Consider the following 19,574-nt stretch of genomic DNA (forward strand, 5'->3'; position numbering starts at 1 on the left):
GGTCTTTCTTGTATTATATTCAAATTTTACTTTATATCACAGCGAGAATAATCCAAACAATATAAATTGAAAAAGTTCGGCAGCCAGTTTCAAAGATTTCTTTGACATAATACCATAACCAGTGCTGTAAAACTTCATTCAATTCAATTGAAACTTAATGTGGAACACATTGACGATCTCTCTAATGCAGTAAACTTCACTCTCTGACAATCTTCAATCGAGGCTTAGTTTAACCACCGTCAGTTGATCTCTTGAAGTAACAAAATATCTCTTTCAATAGTGTGAGAGCGGCCTTCAAATGAGGTTCATGTAAACATTCCAATTGGTTCAAGATAATAGATGAAAGACTAATCAGATAGCTGAAATATCAGTCACAGAATACACATAAATTAATTGTTTCTTCCTTAAGTTTTCATTTTTAACACTTTACTCCATTTATAATTCTATTCGATCGAAATTGCTTACTACCAAGAGCGAAGACTATGAAGCAGCTAGACTACTTGGCACTTCAGAACAAATTGGCTCAAATGGCACGTTCCCCTTGATATTTGGAGATTTGTGCCTCTTGGAATTGGCAGCATAAGTCGAATGAATTAGAAGGGATATGCTGACGGTCATTGGCCATAAATTTCATTTTCATCTTATATTATTCGATTGAAAATGAAATTTTACCGCACTGACCATAACAGTGAGCTCCATTTTGAAAATTTTGGCCACTGTTCCCGGTACTTCTGGAATAGGAAATTGGGTGCCGGAAGGGAATATAAAAAACAGTTGCTCTATACGGCATTTCAAACACTCATCACATTGTAATTCCGGAACCGAAAGTCATATCAGAATTAAATTCAGGAATATTGAGAAGAACCGCAAGATCTTTCATTTGATCTTTCCAAGTTCGAGAAAATCGGTTAGACATAGACACATCCGGGCTTCGGTTTAAAAGTCAGTTTTCACAGGGAATGCTTAGCCTTTCTTCGTGAGAAAGGTAAACACGAAAAATTCTTTTAAATTTTTGTGTTAGTTGCTGGTCAAATGAACCAATTTCAGCAATGCAAGTTCACGGCTCCGGAAGTACTGGAAATAGTGGTCAAAAACTTAAAAAACGGAACACTTCATTTTCCTACAAATGACTGAGAAGATTCTCACAAATTTAGACTGAAATGAAAGGTTGTATGGTCTCATAGACTGCAAATGACATTTGTTCGGATGCAACTTTCGGCTCCGGAACAACAGGGTTAAGTGTGTTTAAAATTTATAACGTTATGTTGGTAAAAAAAATTAAAAGAAAACGATGAATTTCCATAAACTTGACTGGTCTAAGACTATACCTTATTTTGCGTCAAAAATCCACCAGCAACAGATTTTTATTTCAGCTCCGGTCCGTACAAAGTATCATGCATGTGTTTCACGCTACTCAATCAGGTAACCTGCTGGAACATGTTCTCACATATACCAGAGTAGCTTAGTTAGTAGAGTATCTCTACAGTTAGGCGAAGGTTGCGGGTTCGAGTCTTGTCTCTGGCGATTTTTGTTTTTTGTTTAATTTTTCGCACTTTCGTTTACTTATCATTCCTCTCAGTCTGCTTATTATTTGCAGCGACAATAAACAAATGCTTGTGCTAAGTCCTAAGTGATGTACCGAACGGAAACAAATTTGGTGGTGAGCCCAAATTGACCGGGTCGCTTTTTCCAATAAGGCGATTCATCAGCAATGAAACTGTTTCACTAGACATATTTGGGTAATTGTAATGGTTTAACACACATATGTTCTCACTAAATAAGCTTCAGCTTTAGCGTTTTTATGTTCAACTAGCAATCTATCCGGAAGATATACGATTTATAGATGGTCAAGTTTGAATTCAATTTAGCAAGGTATGAGGTAGAAATTCAGGGCAAGATAAGTTCAAAATTTGTCTAGGAATTGTTAGGATGAGAAAAGCTACGAAACATAAAGTGAGACAACCCGAAGATAACTGAACTAGAGCGATAATTGTTCGTAAGATTCGGTTCATTCGAGAATAAAGAAATATTCAAACATCAATTTAAATGAGAAAACTATCGCATTTTTGTAGATGGTTATTATAAATTAATTTTCCTTGATATGACGTTTCGAGGCACATTTGGGGATTAGGTCGGTTTCAAATCGATTGACTACCGTCCTAAAAATCAACTGCATGTCACTTCTAAATGGAAATATTACATCATTAATACATCGCGGAGTTAGGCGTCGTTATGAATCAGAAACTTATTCGTTTTCAGCCGTTTTCAGAAATATTCAAACATCAATTTAAATGAGAAAACTATCGCATTTTTGTAGATGGTTATTATAAATTAATTTTCCTTGATATGACGTTTCGAGGCACATTTGGGGATTAGGTCGGTTTCAAATCGATTGACTACCGTCCTAAAAATCAACTGCATGTCACTTCTAAATGGAAATATTACATCATTAATACATCGCGGAGTTAGGCGTCGTTATGAATCAGAAACTTATTCGTTTTCAGCCATTTCGTATACAGAACAAATCGTGTTCCGAGGCCACCGTTCTATCGACCAGCAACCCCACCTCACTGCAACGTTTGCATCAAATGGATTCAAACGTGAAAATTTTAAATCACCCTAAAGCCCACGAGTTGATTATTTTCCGATTTGGTTCGCCCAACACCAGAGAGAATTATTTTCTATATTATTAGGAAAATATCATTAATATTGTTGATCACAAAAAAAAATCAACTTTATTAGGGCCAACAAATCGATTCCAAGGATCTGCTTTCAATATTATCTTCCAATGCAATAGGTCAATGGGAAAATTTTGCTTTGAATGAATTGCTCTTGTTGGCTCCGTCCCATTTTATATGAACCTGTGATGACGCGAATATTTGAAGCACCGAGTCGATCTGTTTTCTGTACCGCTCCCTAACTTAAGTTCAACATAAACTGTTATGCACTGACGACTCTAAGACTAAACGTAAAGATAATGAAAATGGTTTTATGTCCCAGCATAATACACAAATCATCCCTAAATAAAAACACTTTGATGAAACTAGTGATAATTTAGTAAACAAAAGCTCTAGTAACTGAAAGTAAGAAACGAGAAACTGCTGCAACTGTGGCCTTTTACGACATGGAAGCAGGAACCCAATGAATCTACGCTTGGCTATAGATTTTTTTTGTTAACGGATTCCACACGGCCACTACGCTGGTCCTTTTCATTCGGAGAAATATGATAAATACTATCAATCTCCTAGTGGTCTACAGCCGTTTTCCAAAGGTGACGATGCCTTGAACGTAAAAACTCTTCGGAACTGCATTTAAAACTATTCAAAATTCAAAAGTGGAAGTCACGTCGATTTTTCAAAGATGGCCTAACTGATTTTCATAAACTTAGATTCAAATGAATGGTCTTAAAGTATCATAGGTGTAGGAGTATAATTCCTACATCTAATCCTATTAATACTAGAATTGAAAGTAACTTGGTACAAGTGTTATAAAGTGTCAAATCATCGTGAAAAATGATAATTTCAAACACGTTCATCCCTTAAAATTGTTCCGTTACATAGCCCAAAGCCGCTCGATAGGTCGCAACTACGGACGGTAAGGTGAATTCGTCTCTTTTGGTACAACATGGACTTTGCTTCGCTTCATATCATTCCAAAATATTTTTGGCGCAGTGACAAGATGCCAAATCGATCCAGAATAGCGAGGGAGCGTCCTGGCTGGGTAAGGATGATAACAATCGCTTCTTTAGACATTCTTTACGGTGTATTTCCTTGTTTTTTGTTCCGGTAGGGATTAAGCTTTGCCTTGTTTGACCACAGCTGCATATTGTCTGCCAAACCAAATATTCTGAAATGTTCTGAAATGCTCCTCTTCGCCGTTCCGTTCCGTATCCTTATGGTAGTATAAAAAGACAAGCCGGGAAGCTGGTTTAAGTTTTCCAGTACATCAGTTTCATCGTCCATTGTCACCTTAGTTTCACCTTCTGGTGGTTCTTCCGATCTGTTTTTGTTCCGCTCCCAGCCTTTCTGTGGCTGTTGTCAAACGTGTATCGCAAGATTTAGGAACGTCATGGACAGTTCACGCAAGAAAAACAAAACTTTTTTGCCTGTTTTCTTACTGACAGATTCGGATTTTCATTGTGACTGAACACAATTGCTTTTCACACTTGCTCTTCTTTCGACGCCATCTTCGATCAAAAAGTTTGTAGCATTACCAAAAATTGATCTTATTCAATGAACAGACATCAGGGGTTCCCAGATTTTTTTGCGAACAAGCCTTACTAAAGTCATCAAAAAATGCAAATACTGAACAGAAGTTATTTTGTTTTATTTTCAATAGCCGGGATTATTAGTCCATAACCAACGGTATAAACATCATTCGAATAACAACAGAATGTCCATTCGATTTCTGTGACAGAAGGAAACCAAAACGCTTTCGGACATAATTATGGTATTACGGGCCTATCTCTCCCACCCCATTTCCGTCATCAATTTGTACCATCTGCTCACCAGTCTGAGCAGAGTCAGCAAACAATCAAATTAGCTATCGAGAACTAGCAATAAAACGAGGAGTGTAATGCGAAATGTAGCAGGCAGCAGGCAGTAGTAGCAGCAGCAAAAAGTAACACCCTAAAAGGTCCCTCTGCCAGGCCGTCGAGCAGAAAACAGTAGAAAGAATAAAGCGAAAACACCCTTAATCGCCTAATTGTATTCCTTGTTTACCTGCTTCCACGGCACAGCAGAGCCTGACTATTTATATTTCAATTACAATTTCCCCCTTCGGCTGCCTTTCCCTTGTAGCCGGGCCGGAGGTTTTCACACCATTTGATAGCCGCGCTACTCGGCAGCAACAACAATAGCAATAACAGGAATATATTTCGTGACATTGGCGCTAAAAATTGTTAACTTTTTTGTCCTCTTCCCATTCTTTCGGCTGCATCATTGTTATTATTATCCGAGCTCGCGTGTTGTACTTCGTCGGATTCGAAACCATTATTACTTCCCTTACCTTCCCGGCCCGCGTGCCTACTCTCGTGACGCGTCACCCTCCATCCGGGCACCCCCGGTCGATCGGATCAGCAAATTTATTCACAAAAGCAAAGCAACCCCCATTAATTCGCGTGATTTTATCCTCGTCCTTCCTCGTTGGCTGAGACGAACAACAAAAACAACATCAGGAGAAGAAAAAAATATAGCTGTTCTCCGTGTCTGTGCGCGCTGGCTGATTGTTTTTCACCCTAATTCGATTTTTTTTGCTGTTGTTACTGACTGTGCTGTTTCTCGTTTCTTCGCGGTCCTTTCGCTCTCTCCCTCTCTCTCTCGCACACATTGTTCGCATTATTTGGTCAATAAATACATTACACACCCGAACCGAATCCCACCGAACGGTCGCCGCGTCGTCCTTCAGCAACTGAAGCAGTGTACGGCGGTTCCGGGGGGGTGCAACAACGAGAAGGGTGCTGCTATCATTTCGTCGTCGTCGTCGTCCATCGCCGAGCAGCCGGAACGGGGTTTACGATGGATTCAGGGTTGAAAAAAATCTTAGAACAATTTCTTCCGTTGGTTGATTTGATTGTAATTAAAAAAAAATCATGTGGAAATTTTAGAGCCACTGACCACTTGATTTTCATAAGTCACTAACGTCACTCGTGGAGACCCTCAACCCTCAACCATCAACCCTGTACGTTAACTAGCGCCCTTTCGGATACGCACCGGTGAATTCGAAACGAGGATAAGCTTTATAAATTTTCTACCAAATATAAGCCACACTCACGCTTCTGCTGCTGCGATCCCTATTCAATTTGTGAGCGTCATACACGCGGTCCCATCTCACCCTAATCCTTCCGAAATGTTTGCCCCGGAAAGTGAAACAAACTGCAATGCTGACGGTGGCGACGGCGGTTCCTCATCATCCCATTTAACCAAATTCCACTCATTTAGTCCTTGATAATCATATTTCACCCTCAGTCGTCGTCAACGTCGGTCGTCGTCGTCGTCGTCGTCGCCGCCGCCTTCATCCTTATCGAACGTGGTTGCCGTTCGCCGGCCCCGGCGGTATCATCGGCATCATCGGGGTTCTGTGATCCTGTGATTGTTCACCATAATCATCGCACGGAGTGTGAGTGCGCTTTTGTGTGTTTTTATTCTTCTTGCGCCGGTGTTGGATTCTTCTTCTTCTCCTTTTGCTTCTAGAGGACACGGGTTTACCGAGGGTATCGACGCTGGGTTTTGGCCTAGGGGTTGACGGCCGCACCGGGAAATTCGGCGACGATGACGACAATAACGAAGGGGTCGCAATGAATTGATTTCGAATCGAGATGGATATTAATGGTTGTTGATTTTGTTGGATTATTACATTCAAACGGTGGCCGGATGTTAAGTGCAGCGGGTTTTTGATTGTGCTCAAATTTATGAGTTTTCAAGCTTACGCCGATTCGAGGCAAGGAAGTTGTTGACGATTATTTTGTGTTGTGTGGCGTGGTAAATCATTGTTCGAGTTTGATTGTCACTTTTCGAACGGCGAATTGTTCATCACCCTTCTGCCGTGCATTTTCTATTCGTTCATTTAATGCTAGCAATTTGTCAAGTGATCCATAAGAACAAACATCCACCGTAGAGTGGCGCCGGCTTCTGATCCAAGCCGGTTCCTTCATTTCACTGCCAATGAGCAGTGATGTTCAGCAGTGCCATCATACTGCAGGAAACCCGATGCTATGACCTTAGTCCTCACTTCAACGTGGAAAGGGCTCGCGTACACGATTTGTAATATTATTAGGCTGCGAAGACCGCAACGAAGCACGACCAGCTCCGATTCATCATCCTGGACATCCTCTTCTACACACACACACTCATACGCCGTGGTTTGACTTCGATCAGATTTCGCCGAATGGATTCGAAGGTCTATTGTTTCCTACGGGCCGGCGTTTGTCGTCGTGCCAGGAAAACAGCTCCGGTCGGTTGTCCTGAATCCTTGCACTTCTATTAACGGTCTACGTGTAATGGAATAAATGAGTAGCTGCTGCTGATGTTGCTGTTGCTACTGAAAAGTCCCGCTTGGCTGAAAGGCTGAACATAAATGCCCTCCAGTGGAAGTGAAAGGCCACTGCGGTTACCTGAGCAGTGGATCAAATAGTAATGAAAGGATAACGATGCTCGTGGTGAAACCGGACCACCTGCCTGCTCGTCGTCCCATCGCCATCGAGTTGGAATAGATATTACGGTTCAGGAGACAATTTGTTACGATATAAACTAGTGTCAGAGCAACGCCACGCAGCAATTCATTGCTGTGAGGTTGCCCGGAGCAGTCCATCTCAGGCCTTTGGAATGTAAATTACGGTATTGACACAGCACAGGTTCATATCCTGGCGTACGAAAAGGGTTGATAAAATGCCTAGCCACTTCGGTTTATTCGGGAAATTTGTTAAAAAGGGGTTCTGTAATTTTAGACATGACATACTCGAATACTGATTATGTCAATTTGACACATTCACTAGCGAGTGAGGTTTCGTTTACATCGGACTTCCGGACAACTTATCCATACGTAATTCGATGAACTGTAACTTTAAAGTCAAGAATTGCAATGAATTAAGGGAAGGGTACGGACCAGTTTCTCAGCCCTTACCTCTTCCGTTTATTGAAATTCAAAATTTCAAGAGTTTAAAATTTAAAATTCATGAACTCAATAATCACAGCGATCAAGAGTCTTAGAATCCACGAGCACAAGAATCCAAGAGTCCAAGAGTACAAGAGTCCAAGAGTCCAAGAGTCCAAGAGTCCAGGAGTCCAGGAGTCCAAGAGTTCTAGACTTCGAAAGTTCATGAGCTCAAGAATCCAACAATCCAGGAATCCAAAAGCCTAAGAGTCCAAGAGTTCAAAAATTCAAAAGTTCAATCTAAGATTCCTAGAACCAAGTGTCTAAGCGATCAAGAGTCTAAGTATTCAAAAGTCCAAGAGTCCAAGAAGCTCGAAAGTTCAAGGGTTCAAAAGTTCAAGAGTCTACGTGTCCAAGAGTCCAAAAGTTGAAGAGTTCAAGAAATCAAGAGTTCAAGAAATCAAGTGTTCAAGAGTTCAAGAGTTCAAGAGTTCAAAAGTTCAAGAGTTCAAGACTTCAAGAGTTCAAGAGTTCAAGAGTTCAAGAGTTAAAGAGTCCAAGAGTTCAAGAGTCCAAGAGTTCAAGAGTCCAAGAGTTCAAGAGTCCAAGAGTCCAAGAGTCTAAGAGTCCAAGAGTCCAAGAGTCCAAGAGTCCAATAGTCCAAGAGTCCAAGAGTCCAAGAGTCCAAGAGTTCAAGAGTTTAGGAGTCCGAGAGTCTAAAAGCCCACGAGTCCAAGAGTCTAAAAGCCCACGAGTCCAAGAGTCCAGGAGACCAGGAGTCTAAGAGTCCAAGAATCCAAGAATACAAGAGCTCAAGAGTCCAAGAGCCTAAGAGTCCAAGAACCCAAGAGTCCAAGAGCACAAGAGTTCAAGAGGTCAAAATTTCAAGAGTTTGAAGAACCTTAAGGTCAAGATTTCAATAGTCCAAGAGACTAAGAGTCCAAGAGTTCAAGAGTTCAAGAGTCTAAAAGTTTGAAGGTCCAAAAGTCTAGAAGTCCTTAAACCCAAGAGTTTAAGAACCCAATATTCCAGAAATCCAGTTTAAAATTCAAAGAGTCCAAGGACTCAAAGGTTCAAGAGTCCTGGAACCCAAAAGTTCAAGATTTCGAGAGTCCAAAAGTCCTGAAATTCAAGCGTCCGAGAAGCCAAGAGTTCAAGAGTTCAAGAGCCCAAGAGTTCAAGAGCCCAAGAGTTCAAGAGCCCAAGAGTTCAAGAGCCCAAGAGTTCAAGAATCCAAGAGTCCAAGAGGTCAAAATTTTAAGAGTTAAAAAAACCTTGAGGTCAAGATTTCAAAAGTCCAAGAGACTAAGAGTCCAACAGTTTAAGAGTTCAACAGTCTAAAAGCTTGAAGTTCCAAAAGTCTAGAAGTCTGAAAACCCAAGAGTTTAAGAGCCCAATATTCCAGAAATCCAGTTTAAAATTCAAAGAGTCCAAGGACTCAAAGGTTCAAGAGTCCTGGAATCCAAAAGTTCAAGATTTCGAGAGTCCAAAAGTCCTGGAATCCAAGCGTCCGAGAAGCCAAGAGTTCAAGAGTTCAAGAGTCCAAGAGTCCATGTGTTCAAGAGTTCAAGAGTTCAAGAGTTCAAGAGTTCAAGAGTTCAAGAATTCAAGAGTTCAAGAGTTCAAGTTTTCAAGAGTTCAAGAGTTCAAGAGTTCAAGAATCCAACAGTCCAGGAATCCAAAAGTTTAAGAGATCAAGAATTCAAAATTTCAAGGTTTTAAGAGTCCAAGTGTCCAGGAATCCAGGAGACCAGGAGTTCAAGAATCCAAGAGTCCAAGAATCCAAGAGTCCACGAGCTCAAGAGTTCAAGAGTCCAAGAGCCCAAGAGTCCAAGAGGTCAAAATTTCAAAAGTTTGAAGAACCTTGAGGTCAAGATTTCAATAGTCCAGGAGACTAAGAGTACAAGAGTTCAAGATTTCAAGAGTCTAAAAGTTCGAAGGTCCAAAAGTCTAGAAGTCCGAAAACCCAAAGTTTAAGAGCCCAATATTCCAGAAATCCAGTTTAAGATTCAAAGAGTCCTAGGACTCAAAGGTCCAAGACTCCTGGAACCCAAAAGTTCAAGATTTCGAGAGTCCAAAAGTCCTGGAATCCAAGCGTCCAAGAGTCCAAGTGTTCAAGAGTTCAAGAGTTCAAGAGTTCAAGAGTTCAAGAGCTCAAGAGTTCAAGAGCCCAAGAGTTCAAGAATCCAAGAGTCCAAGAGGTCAAAATTTCAAGAGTTTAAAAAAACCTTGAGGTCAAGATTTCAATAGTCCAAGAGACTAAGAGTCCAAGAGTTTAAGAGTTCAAGAGTCTAAAAGCTTGAAGTTCCAAAAGTCTAGAAGTCAAGAGTTTAAGAGCCCAATATACCAGAAATCCAGTTTAAGATTCGAAGAGTCCAAGGACTCAAAGGTTTAAGAGTCCTGGAACCCAAAAGTTCAAGATTTCAAGAGTTTAAGATTCAAAGAGTCCAAGGACTCAAAGTTGATTAGTTCAATAGTTCAAGACTTCAAAACTTCAAGAGTTCAAGAGTCCAAGAGTCCAAGAGTCCAAGAGTCCAAGAGTCCAAGAGTCCAAGAGTCCAAGAGTCCAAGAGTCCAAGAGTCCACGAGTCCAAGAGTCCAAGAGTCCAAAAGTCCAAGCGTCCAAGAGTCTAAGAGTCCAAGAATTCAAGAATACAAGAGTTCAAGAGTTCTAGACTTCAAAAGTTCAAGAGTTCAAGAATTCAACAGTCCAGGAATCCAGAAGCCTGAGAGTCCAAGAGTTCAAAAATTCAAAAGTTCAATCTAAGATTCCTAGAGCTAAAATATTACACCAAGTATCTAAGCGATCAAGAGTCTAAGTATTCAAGAGTCCAAGAGTCCAAGAAGTTCGAAATTTCAAGGGTTCAAAAGTCCAAGAGTCCAAGAGTCAAAGAGTTCATGAGACTAAGCGTTAAAGTGGCCAACAGTTCAAGAGTCCAAGATTCCAAGAGTCTAAAAGTCTTAGAACCTAAGTGTCCAAGTGTCTAAGCGTCCAACAGTCCAATAACCCAAGAAAAGAGCCAAAGATTCTAGAAGTTCAAGAGTCTAAGATTCAAAGAGTCCAAGAGCTCAAGAGTCCTGGAACCCAAGAGTTCAAGATTCCAAGATTTCGAGAGTACTGACATCCAAGTGTCTGAGAGACCAAGAATTCAAGAGGTCAAAGGACCATTTAGACAATATTTCAATTATCCAGGAGTCTAAGAATCTATGAGTCTAATAGTCCAAGAGTCCATGAAATCGAGATCAAGAGTTCAAAAGTTCAAGAGTCTAAAAGTCTGAGAGTCTAAGAATCTTAGACTCCAAGTGTTTAAGAATCCAAGAGTTCAAAAGTCCAAGATGCCAAGATTCCAAGAGTATTAGAGTTCAAAATTTAAAGAGTACAAGGGGTTATGAGGTCAAGGAGGTTATGAGGAGTCCAAAAGCCCAAGGCTTCAAGAGCTCCAGAGTTCAAGAGTTAAACAATCCAAGAGTTCAAGAGCTTAAAAGTTTAAGAGTCAAAGAGTTATCAAGACTAAGCGTTCAAAAGTCCAACAGTTCAAGAGTTTAAAAGCGTAAGAGTCTTTGAATCTAAGAGTTCAAGATACCAAAATTTAAAAAATTTTAATAGTCCAAAAGTGTAGGGGTCCAAGAGTCCACGAGTTCAAAAGTTCAAGAGTTCAACAGGTCGAAAGTCCAAGAGTTCAAAAGTCTAAGAATCAACAAATTAAACTGCCCATGATTAAAGATGTCCCTTAATCTAGAGTTTCAGAAGTCCAAAAGTCAAAGAGTCCAAGTGTCTAGATGTCGGGAAATCCAAGAATCCAAAAGTCGAAGTGTCCAAGAGTGTAAGAGTCCAAGAGTTCTAAAGTCCATAAATCCTAGAATCTGAGAGTCTAAGTGTCTAAGAGTTCAAAAGCCCAGTAGTTCAAGATTTCAATAGTCCAAGAGTCCAAGAATTCAAGAGTTCAACAGTCTAAGTATTCTAGAGTTCTAAAGTTTAAGCGTACAATAATCCAAGAGTCCAACAGTTCCATAGTTCAACAGCCCAAGTGTCATAAGCTCCCAGAGCTCAATAATCCAAGAATTCAAGGATCCAAGAGATCAAGAGTTCAAAAGTCGAAGTTTTCAAAAGTAATAGAGTCCAATACTCCAACAGATCCAAGAATTTAATAGTTCAAGAATCCAAGCGGGATTGTTGATAATTCTAAAATCCTAGAGTCCAAATACAAATCAAAATCAAATTCTGAGTTTAAATCCAAGTCCGGGTGCAAGTCTAAGTTTCAATCAAATTACGACTTCAAATCCAAGTCCAAGTCCTAGAACAAGTCCAAGTCAAAATCAAAGTACTAGTCCAAATCCAAGTCCAAGTCCGAATCAAATTACGAGTCCAAGTTCAAGTCGAATGCCAAGTCCAAGTCCAAGTCCAAGTCCAAGTCCAAGTCCAAGTCCAAGTCCGAGTCCGAGTCCGAGTCCGAGTCCGAGTCCGAGTCCGAGTCCGAGTCCGAGTCCGAGTCCAAGTCCGAGTTCGAGTCCGAGTCCGAGTCCAAGTCCAAGTCCAAGTCCGAGTCCGAGTCCGAGTCCGAGTCCGAGTCCGAGTCCGAGTCCGAGTCCGAGTCCGAGTCCGAGTCCGAGTCCAAGTCCAAGTCCAAGTCCAAGTCCAAGTCCAAGTCCAAGTCCAAGTCCAAGTCCAAGTCCAAGTCCAAGTCCAAGTCCAAGTCCAAGTCCAAGTCCAAGTCCAAGTCCAAGTCCAAGTCCAAGTCCAAGTCCAAGTCCAAGTCCAAGTCCAAGTCCAAGTCCAAGTCCAAGTCCAAGTCCAAGTCCAAGTCCAAGTCCAAGTCCAAGTCCAAGTCCAAGTCCAAGTCCAAGTCCAAGTCCAAGTCCAAGTCCAAGTCCAAGTCCAAGTCCAAGTCCAAGTCCAAGTCCAAGTCCAAGTCCAAGTCCAAGTCCAAGTCCAAGTCCAAGTCCAAGTCCAAGTCCAAGTCCAAGTCCAAGTCCAAGTCCAAGTCCAAGTCCAAGTCCAAGTCCAAGTCCAAGTCCAAGTCCAAGTCCAAGTCCAAGTCCAAGTCCAAGTCCAAGTCCAAGTCCAAGTCCAAGTCCAAGTCCAAGTCCAAGTCCAAGTCCAAGTCCAAGTCCAAGTCCAAGTCCAAGTCCAAGTCCAAGTCCAAGTCCAAGTCCAAGTCCAAGTCCAAGTCCAAGTCCAAGTCCAAGTCCAAGTCCAAGTCCAAGTCCAAGTCCAAGTCCAAGTCCAAGTCTAAGTCCAAGTCCAAGTCCAAGTCCAAGTCCGAGTCCGAGTCCGAGTCCGAGTCCGAGTCCGAGTTCGAGTCCGAGTCCAAGTCCAAGTCCAAGTCCAAGTCGTTTTTGACTTCACAAAATGTTTTGTTTCGTGATTCTAAGCAACGTTTTGAAAGGCCATCTAGAAGGGCAGAAATCTGCAGCAAAACTACAGAGCAAATTTTTTATCTGAAAGCGATCTCAGTTCTCATCTCCTAAGCAAATCATTTGCACTATTAGCAAAAATCTGCTGACGAACGGGTATCTGAATATTCAATAAATTTATTAAATAAAATCGTGATTATTTCCCACAATTGCGTGATAATCAGACTCTTTTCAATCCGACTGCGTGTTTATTGGCGTCTAGACGGCAGCATGGTCCGAACCACTCCAGCAGCAGCAACAACAACAACAAAAAACCACGTGAGTTAATGAGTCCAACAGTTACGAAGCAAATTAGAAAAAAAATCCATAAAGTATAATTCACTCCGTTCTTGCATGAATAGGCCCGGACTTCAATTGCCAGACGAAGCACTCAATCCACCGCCATGAGAGTACCAATTTATCAACTGATTAGACGCCGATTATGCTGTTAATCTACGCGAGCATTAACATATTTATCGTCGCCTCATTCCACCGGGGTTTGACCACTATAGGAAGAGGGAGGGAGGGAGGAAGGTATGGTGGGTACCAAACTTGAACCCCAGTTAAGCTTCAGATTTCATCGGCACGCAACCGACTGGATTTACTAACTTCACCCGCGTACACACACACAATCGTGCATGTACATTAAACATTCACTACACTACAGTAAACACAACGTCGTTAATTTAATTGTTATTATGATCCGGCAGCTGCCAACAGCAAAATTCCAATCCTCCACATTTCCCTCACCGCCCTTCGCGCTCACCGTAAACCGGTTCGTGGCGTTTGGTAACTGTTCGGTCGAGGAGTCAATTGAAATTGAAAATGTGGGATGAAATCGCGATGAAATTGATACGGGCAGGAGTTTCCCGTGTCCTCCCCCATAACAACTTCCATGCCATGCAATGCCAATGCCAGAACCATCCGATTCAACGATGTACGGTAGAACGAGAGGGTTTTACTGCCACTCACACCCGCAGTGGACGACCCGCCGCAATGGGAAACGCATTAACGCGGATGCATTTAACCACTTTTTGGTGGAATGCACTGCGGCCGGACGATGCTGGGAAGTGTGTAAACTGCAAAAACCAACCCGACAAAGTGTGTGCAGCTGCTGCCGCAGTCCATCCGAAAGCAACGGAAAGGGAAAACAATGAAACTGGGATTTCAATAAACTCGGATCGGTTTACGGCACTGATAGGAAGCTAATTAAATTAAGATTGTGCCGAGGCGGTCCCTCCCGGCTTTACAGCTCGGTTGGTTGGTGGATGGAGAAGAAAGGTCAATTGGAAACTCATTTTCAATCGCAATTGTGATGATTTATAGTATGAAAAACTTTAATAATGATTCATGGTTTGGAATTATCAAACAAATCTATTTTTTTTCTGTGTAATTAAGTGTTTAATAATGTCAGCGTGCTCAATTTTACCCACAAAACCCTACATCCGTTAGTATCGAACGAGACACATAAATATGTCAGCTGTCAAAGCTCGGGAATGTTGCGGTAACCGGTGTCAAAATGTAAGGCTTTAAATGCTTTCAATTTTGATGCCGCTTGATCAACTCAAGCTCGGCTTCATTATGACACCTGCTTTGATTCTGGTTATATCGAGTAGTGAATTCCGAAGCTTAGAATATACCGTCTGTGACAATTACTAAAACATTAACTCGAAGTCAAAACACTGCAACCCTTTGTTACAGTCAGCTTTGTCAGTAACAATTTGCGCAGAAAGCACTACCCAAAAATCTACAAGCAAAAACACCAAAGAAATGGATGAGAGTGCGATATGCGAACCAACGGCCCATCATCAACCATCATTGTATGGAAAAGGGTAAAAAAAAACATCGAGATGAGCATAATATTCAGCAATTTCATATTGCTCTTGGTTTATGTTTAAGGTGAAATTCAGTGCAAATTGTGAACTTCACCAATCATTCAAAAACTGAATCGATTTTCGAAAAACAAACAATACTTAACTTTTCGTTATTAAATTTACAACAACTAAGTATGCTTCGAATTTTCAATTTTCGAAAAAAGAAATCGCTGAAATTTCAATATGATTCAAAGCGAATTTGCAAAATTTCCTCCATTTTCTCTATGCCTCGTGTGCGTTGTTTCGTACAGAACTGGTGTGGGAAATACACGGTGGGATCGCTGTTAAATATCGTGAGCAAAATCACACTAGAAACAATATGTTAAATCAAAATAGTAGCAAATTGGTTTATTATCGAAATGACAGCATAATGAGCACAAAAAATTTAAAGATGTAAATAAAAAAAATCATTTCCGCACTATTGTTGATTGTGTTGTACTTGCCGAAATGAGTTTCATCATAAGTTAAAGTGTCACCGTACAACTTCAAGACTAATCCAAACCGACAGCGTATTTAAAATATGCAAGAAAAGCTTATCTTAAGTTTTGGAATAGAAATAATATAATTTTTATATATTATTGATGTATTACATTTTACACATTATTAGTAGAAAAACGTATCGAAAGCCCACTGCGTTCAATCTCCATAAAAATATTTCTAGTTTCTATGTGTCGGTTTTACATAATCTGTTTTGTGCGGACATTCGTTCAACTCAAGCGGCCACACTTTGGCACGCACTACCTGTTACTGAATTTCACCTAAATTTTTAATTTTTCTGTGCTTGGAAGCTCTAATTTAATGAACACGAACTTAGCGAAGCACCAAGCACCAATGATAACGCAAATAGGTGAATAATTTGTTGCTAATTAGTTACGGTTATTTGGAATTTGCTGCTCATTTTTTTAAGTACTTCGCTAAATTCATATGAAGTTAACAAAGTGTCCCTACTAAATAAGCCTAATAAAAAAATCGAAATCCAGCGGATAATTTGTTGCGGAGTATTTGAAAATATTTAGAAAAATTTACCAACAAATTCCCAAATAACGTAACTAATTAGCAACAAATTATCAACTGGACTTCGCTTTGTATTTATGCTTATACAGAAGAGAAGATTCGTTAACTTCATATAAACTTATCGAAGTACTTGAAAAAGTTAAATAGATTGAGCAACAAATTATCCACTGCATTTCGATTTGTTTTTTTGCTTATTTTTGAGACGGGCTTCGTTAACTTCATATAAAGCTCGTGAAGCAAAATGAGCAGCAAATTCAAAATTACCGTGACTAATAAGCAACTAATTAGCAACGAATTATCACCTGAATTTCGATTTGTTCTTAAGCTTATTTAGTAGGGATGCTTCGTTTACTTCGTATGAGCTTAACCAAGTACTTGAAAAATAATAAAAAAGTATACAACAAATTCGAAATTATCGTAACTAATAAGCAACAAATTATCCAAACAATTTTGATTTGTTTTTAAGCTTATTTAGTAGGTGTGCTTCGTTAACTTCATATGAACTTAGTGACGTACTTAAAAATATTAAAAAAACGCGCAGCCAATTCAAAATTACCGTAGCTAGTTAGCAACTAATTAGTAACAAATTATCAACCGGATATCGATTTGTTTTTATGTTTATATAGAAGGGGTATTTCGTTAACTTCATATAAACTTAACGAAGTACATGAAAAAAATAAATAGATTGAGCAACAAATTATCCACTGGTGCTTCGTTAACTTCATATAAAGCTAGCGAAGTATTTGAAAAAAGTAATAAAAAATTAAGCAACAAGTTCAAAATTACCGTAACTAATTAGCAACAAATTATTCACCTATTCACGTTATCATTGGTGATAGAGGCTTCGCTAAGTTCCTGTTCATTCTAATTTAACTACCTGAGTTATACTTAAATTGAACCGTGAGGTAAACGAAAAACTTCACTTCAAATCGCTCTAATTTTGAGTCTGAATTTTGAATTTAAATTTTGCCTTCAAATCAACATTATTCAGTTGTACCTCGTTCTTATAACTTTCAAGGTGTCGGTGTAAGCGAGCAATTAAACTTGAACCACTAAACAAGCGAAAATTGTCAAGTACTACAATTTCAACAATTCTTTCAATTTGCTAAAATTCTCAAAGAAAGTAGAACGAAGTTTTATTGAAGTTTGTTAATTTTGAAGCAAAATTTGAAGGATAGAACCAATATTGTCATGTGTTCAGTTGGTTCTGGTAGGTCACTAGCGATATCTACGGACCACCTTTGTTCAGAGACAATATATGACTCATATTTGACTATTTTTTTAATCTTCTTTGACTCGTTTTGACTCTTCTTTGACGTTTTTATGACGCCTCTTTGACTCTTCTTTGACACTTCTATGGAGCTTCTTTGACACTTCTATGACTCTTTTTTTTTTACTTTTCTTTGATCCTTCGTTAACTCTTCTTTGACTGTTTTTTGACTCTTTTTTGACTCTTCTTTAAGTCTTCCTTGCCACTTCTTTGACTCTTCTTTGACGCTTCTATGACGCTTCGTTGACATTGCTATGACTCTTTTTTGACTCTTCTTTGATCCTTATTTGACTCTTCTTTGACTGTTTTTTGACTCTTCTTTAACTCTTCAGGGATTCTTCCCTGAAGTTCTTTGGCACTTCTATGACTCGTTTTTTACTTTTTTTTATTCTTCTTTGACTGTTATTTGAATCTTCTTTAAGTCTTTCTTGCCACTTGTTTGGTTCTTCTTTGACTCTTCTTTGACGCTTCTATGACGCTTCTTTGACACTGCTATGACTTTTTTTTACTCTTCTTTAAGTCTTCTTTGATTCATCTTTGACTGTTCTGTGCCTCTTCTAATTCTTGTGTGACTCTTCTTTGATTCTTCTTCGACTCTTTTTTGAATCTTCTTTGACTCTTCTACGCCGCTTTTTTTATACTTCTTTGATTCTTTTTGTATCTTCCCTCTTCTCTGGAATCATCTTTGATTATTATTTGACTATTCATAAAAACTTATCCGACTTTTCTTCCAATCTTCTTTGACTCTTCTTAAATTCTTCTTTGACTCTTTTTTGACACTTCTTAGACTCTTTTTTGGCTCTTCATTCACTCATCTTTGACTCTTCATTGACTATTCCTTGACTCTTTTCTGGCTATTCTTTGACTCTTCTTTGGCGCTTCTATGACACTTATTTTACACTTCTATGACTCTTCTTTGATCCTTCTTTCACTCTTTTTTGACTATTCTTTGACTCATCTTTGACTATTTTTTAATCTTCTTTGACTCGTTTTGTCTCTTCCTTGACTCTTCTTTGACGCTTCTATGACGCTTCTTTGACATTGCTATGACTCTTTTTTGACTCTTCTTTGATCCTTCTTTGACTCTTTTTTGACTGTTTTTGACTCTTTTTACCTTTTTTTTATATATATAAAAAATAGGTATAGAATTCGCTCAAACTTTAGAAAATTTTTCCGAGGCCCGGATGGCCGAATGACATATACCAATCGATTCAGCTCGACGAACTGAGCAAATGTCCTCGTGTGTGTGTGTGTGTGTGTGTGTGTGTGTGTGTGTGTGTGTGTGTGTGTGTGTGTGTCTGTGTGTGTGTCTGTGTGTGTGTCTGTATGTGTGTTGTCAACAAAGAGGTCGAGATCTCAGAGATGGCTGGACCGACTTTGATCAAACTAGTCGCAAATGAAAGGTCTTCCCGTTACCCAAAACGCTATTCAATGGTTTTGTGATAGGATGTTTACTTTTTGAGTTATACGAAGTTTTATGCCAAAAATTTCAGTTTTTTGACAGTATCTGTCACAATTGACCTTGAAAACAGAATATGTTCTCAGACTTAGATTCCACACGGTAATAGCTATCCAACAAGCCATAGATTGTTAGAATCGGTCCATTTTTAACGGAGATATCGAAATTTTTGTGTAAAAGACTTTTCCCCCTATTCCAGCAGTAGAAGTTTTGAGCGCTGTATGACAGAGAAATACTTGGGAGCAACGGAAAACACGATTTTTTATACTGTTACATACAATTGTTTCTAAGTACCAAAAAGACTGTGTACAGCATCCTTTTCCATGGCAATTTGCCTTAGACCGATTTTAGCACGGTTCGTTTTTGGCAACATAATCGTTCGAATATGGCATATGTAAACCAGATGATGGCAGCATTTTCGAGTTGAAAGTAATTCCATATTTATATTGATTTAAACTACTTACAGCAATAAATGCTGGAAGAACATAACTTTCATATACCATACGACTCAGTTCGTCGAGATCAACAAATAATTTCACTCAATTTTCTCATAGATGGTTAAACCGTTTTCTACAAACTCGGATTCATATGAAAAGTAGTATATGTTATTGCCAAACAAGGTTCCTGAATTACGTATGGATCCGATTTCTGATTGCGGAACCACAGGATGATATGTGAAACAAAATTAAAATAATGCAATTCATTTTTCTCGTAGATGGCCGAACCGATCTAAGATTCAAATGAAAGATCTCTAGATTCTATAAAACATCTTGCTTTTTAGTCAGTCTGCACTGATTTTCGAACATTTTGAATCAAATGTAAACTATACAACTCCTCAGGAGAATTTAACTGACTTCGGCTACACTGATTTTGAATTCCGGTTCCAGTATCAAATCGTTTTCTCAAAAAATTGAATTTCAAAAACAAAAATTCAAATCAAAGGATTTATGTTCCCATGCAAAATTAATTATTT

At 39.4% G+C, this 19,574-nt stretch overlaps 1 protein-coding gene across 13 annotated transcripts in view; it reads right to left on the minus strand.

Annotated features, from left to right (window-relative positions):
- The window catches only part of LOC131431510 (protein groucho), a 407,749-nt gene that overhangs the window by 198,414 nt on the left and 189,761 nt on the right, over positions 1-19,574 (minus strand). The gene's annotated exons all lie outside the window — the stretch shown is intronic.

Source organism: Malaya genurostris, chromosome 2, assembly GCF_030247185.1.
Source record: "Malaya genurostris strain Urasoe2022 chromosome 2, Malgen_1.1, whole genome shotgun sequence".
In the NCBI taxonomy this organism is placed as follows: Eukaryota; Metazoa; Arthropoda; class Insecta; order Diptera; family Culicidae; genus Malaya; species Malaya genurostris.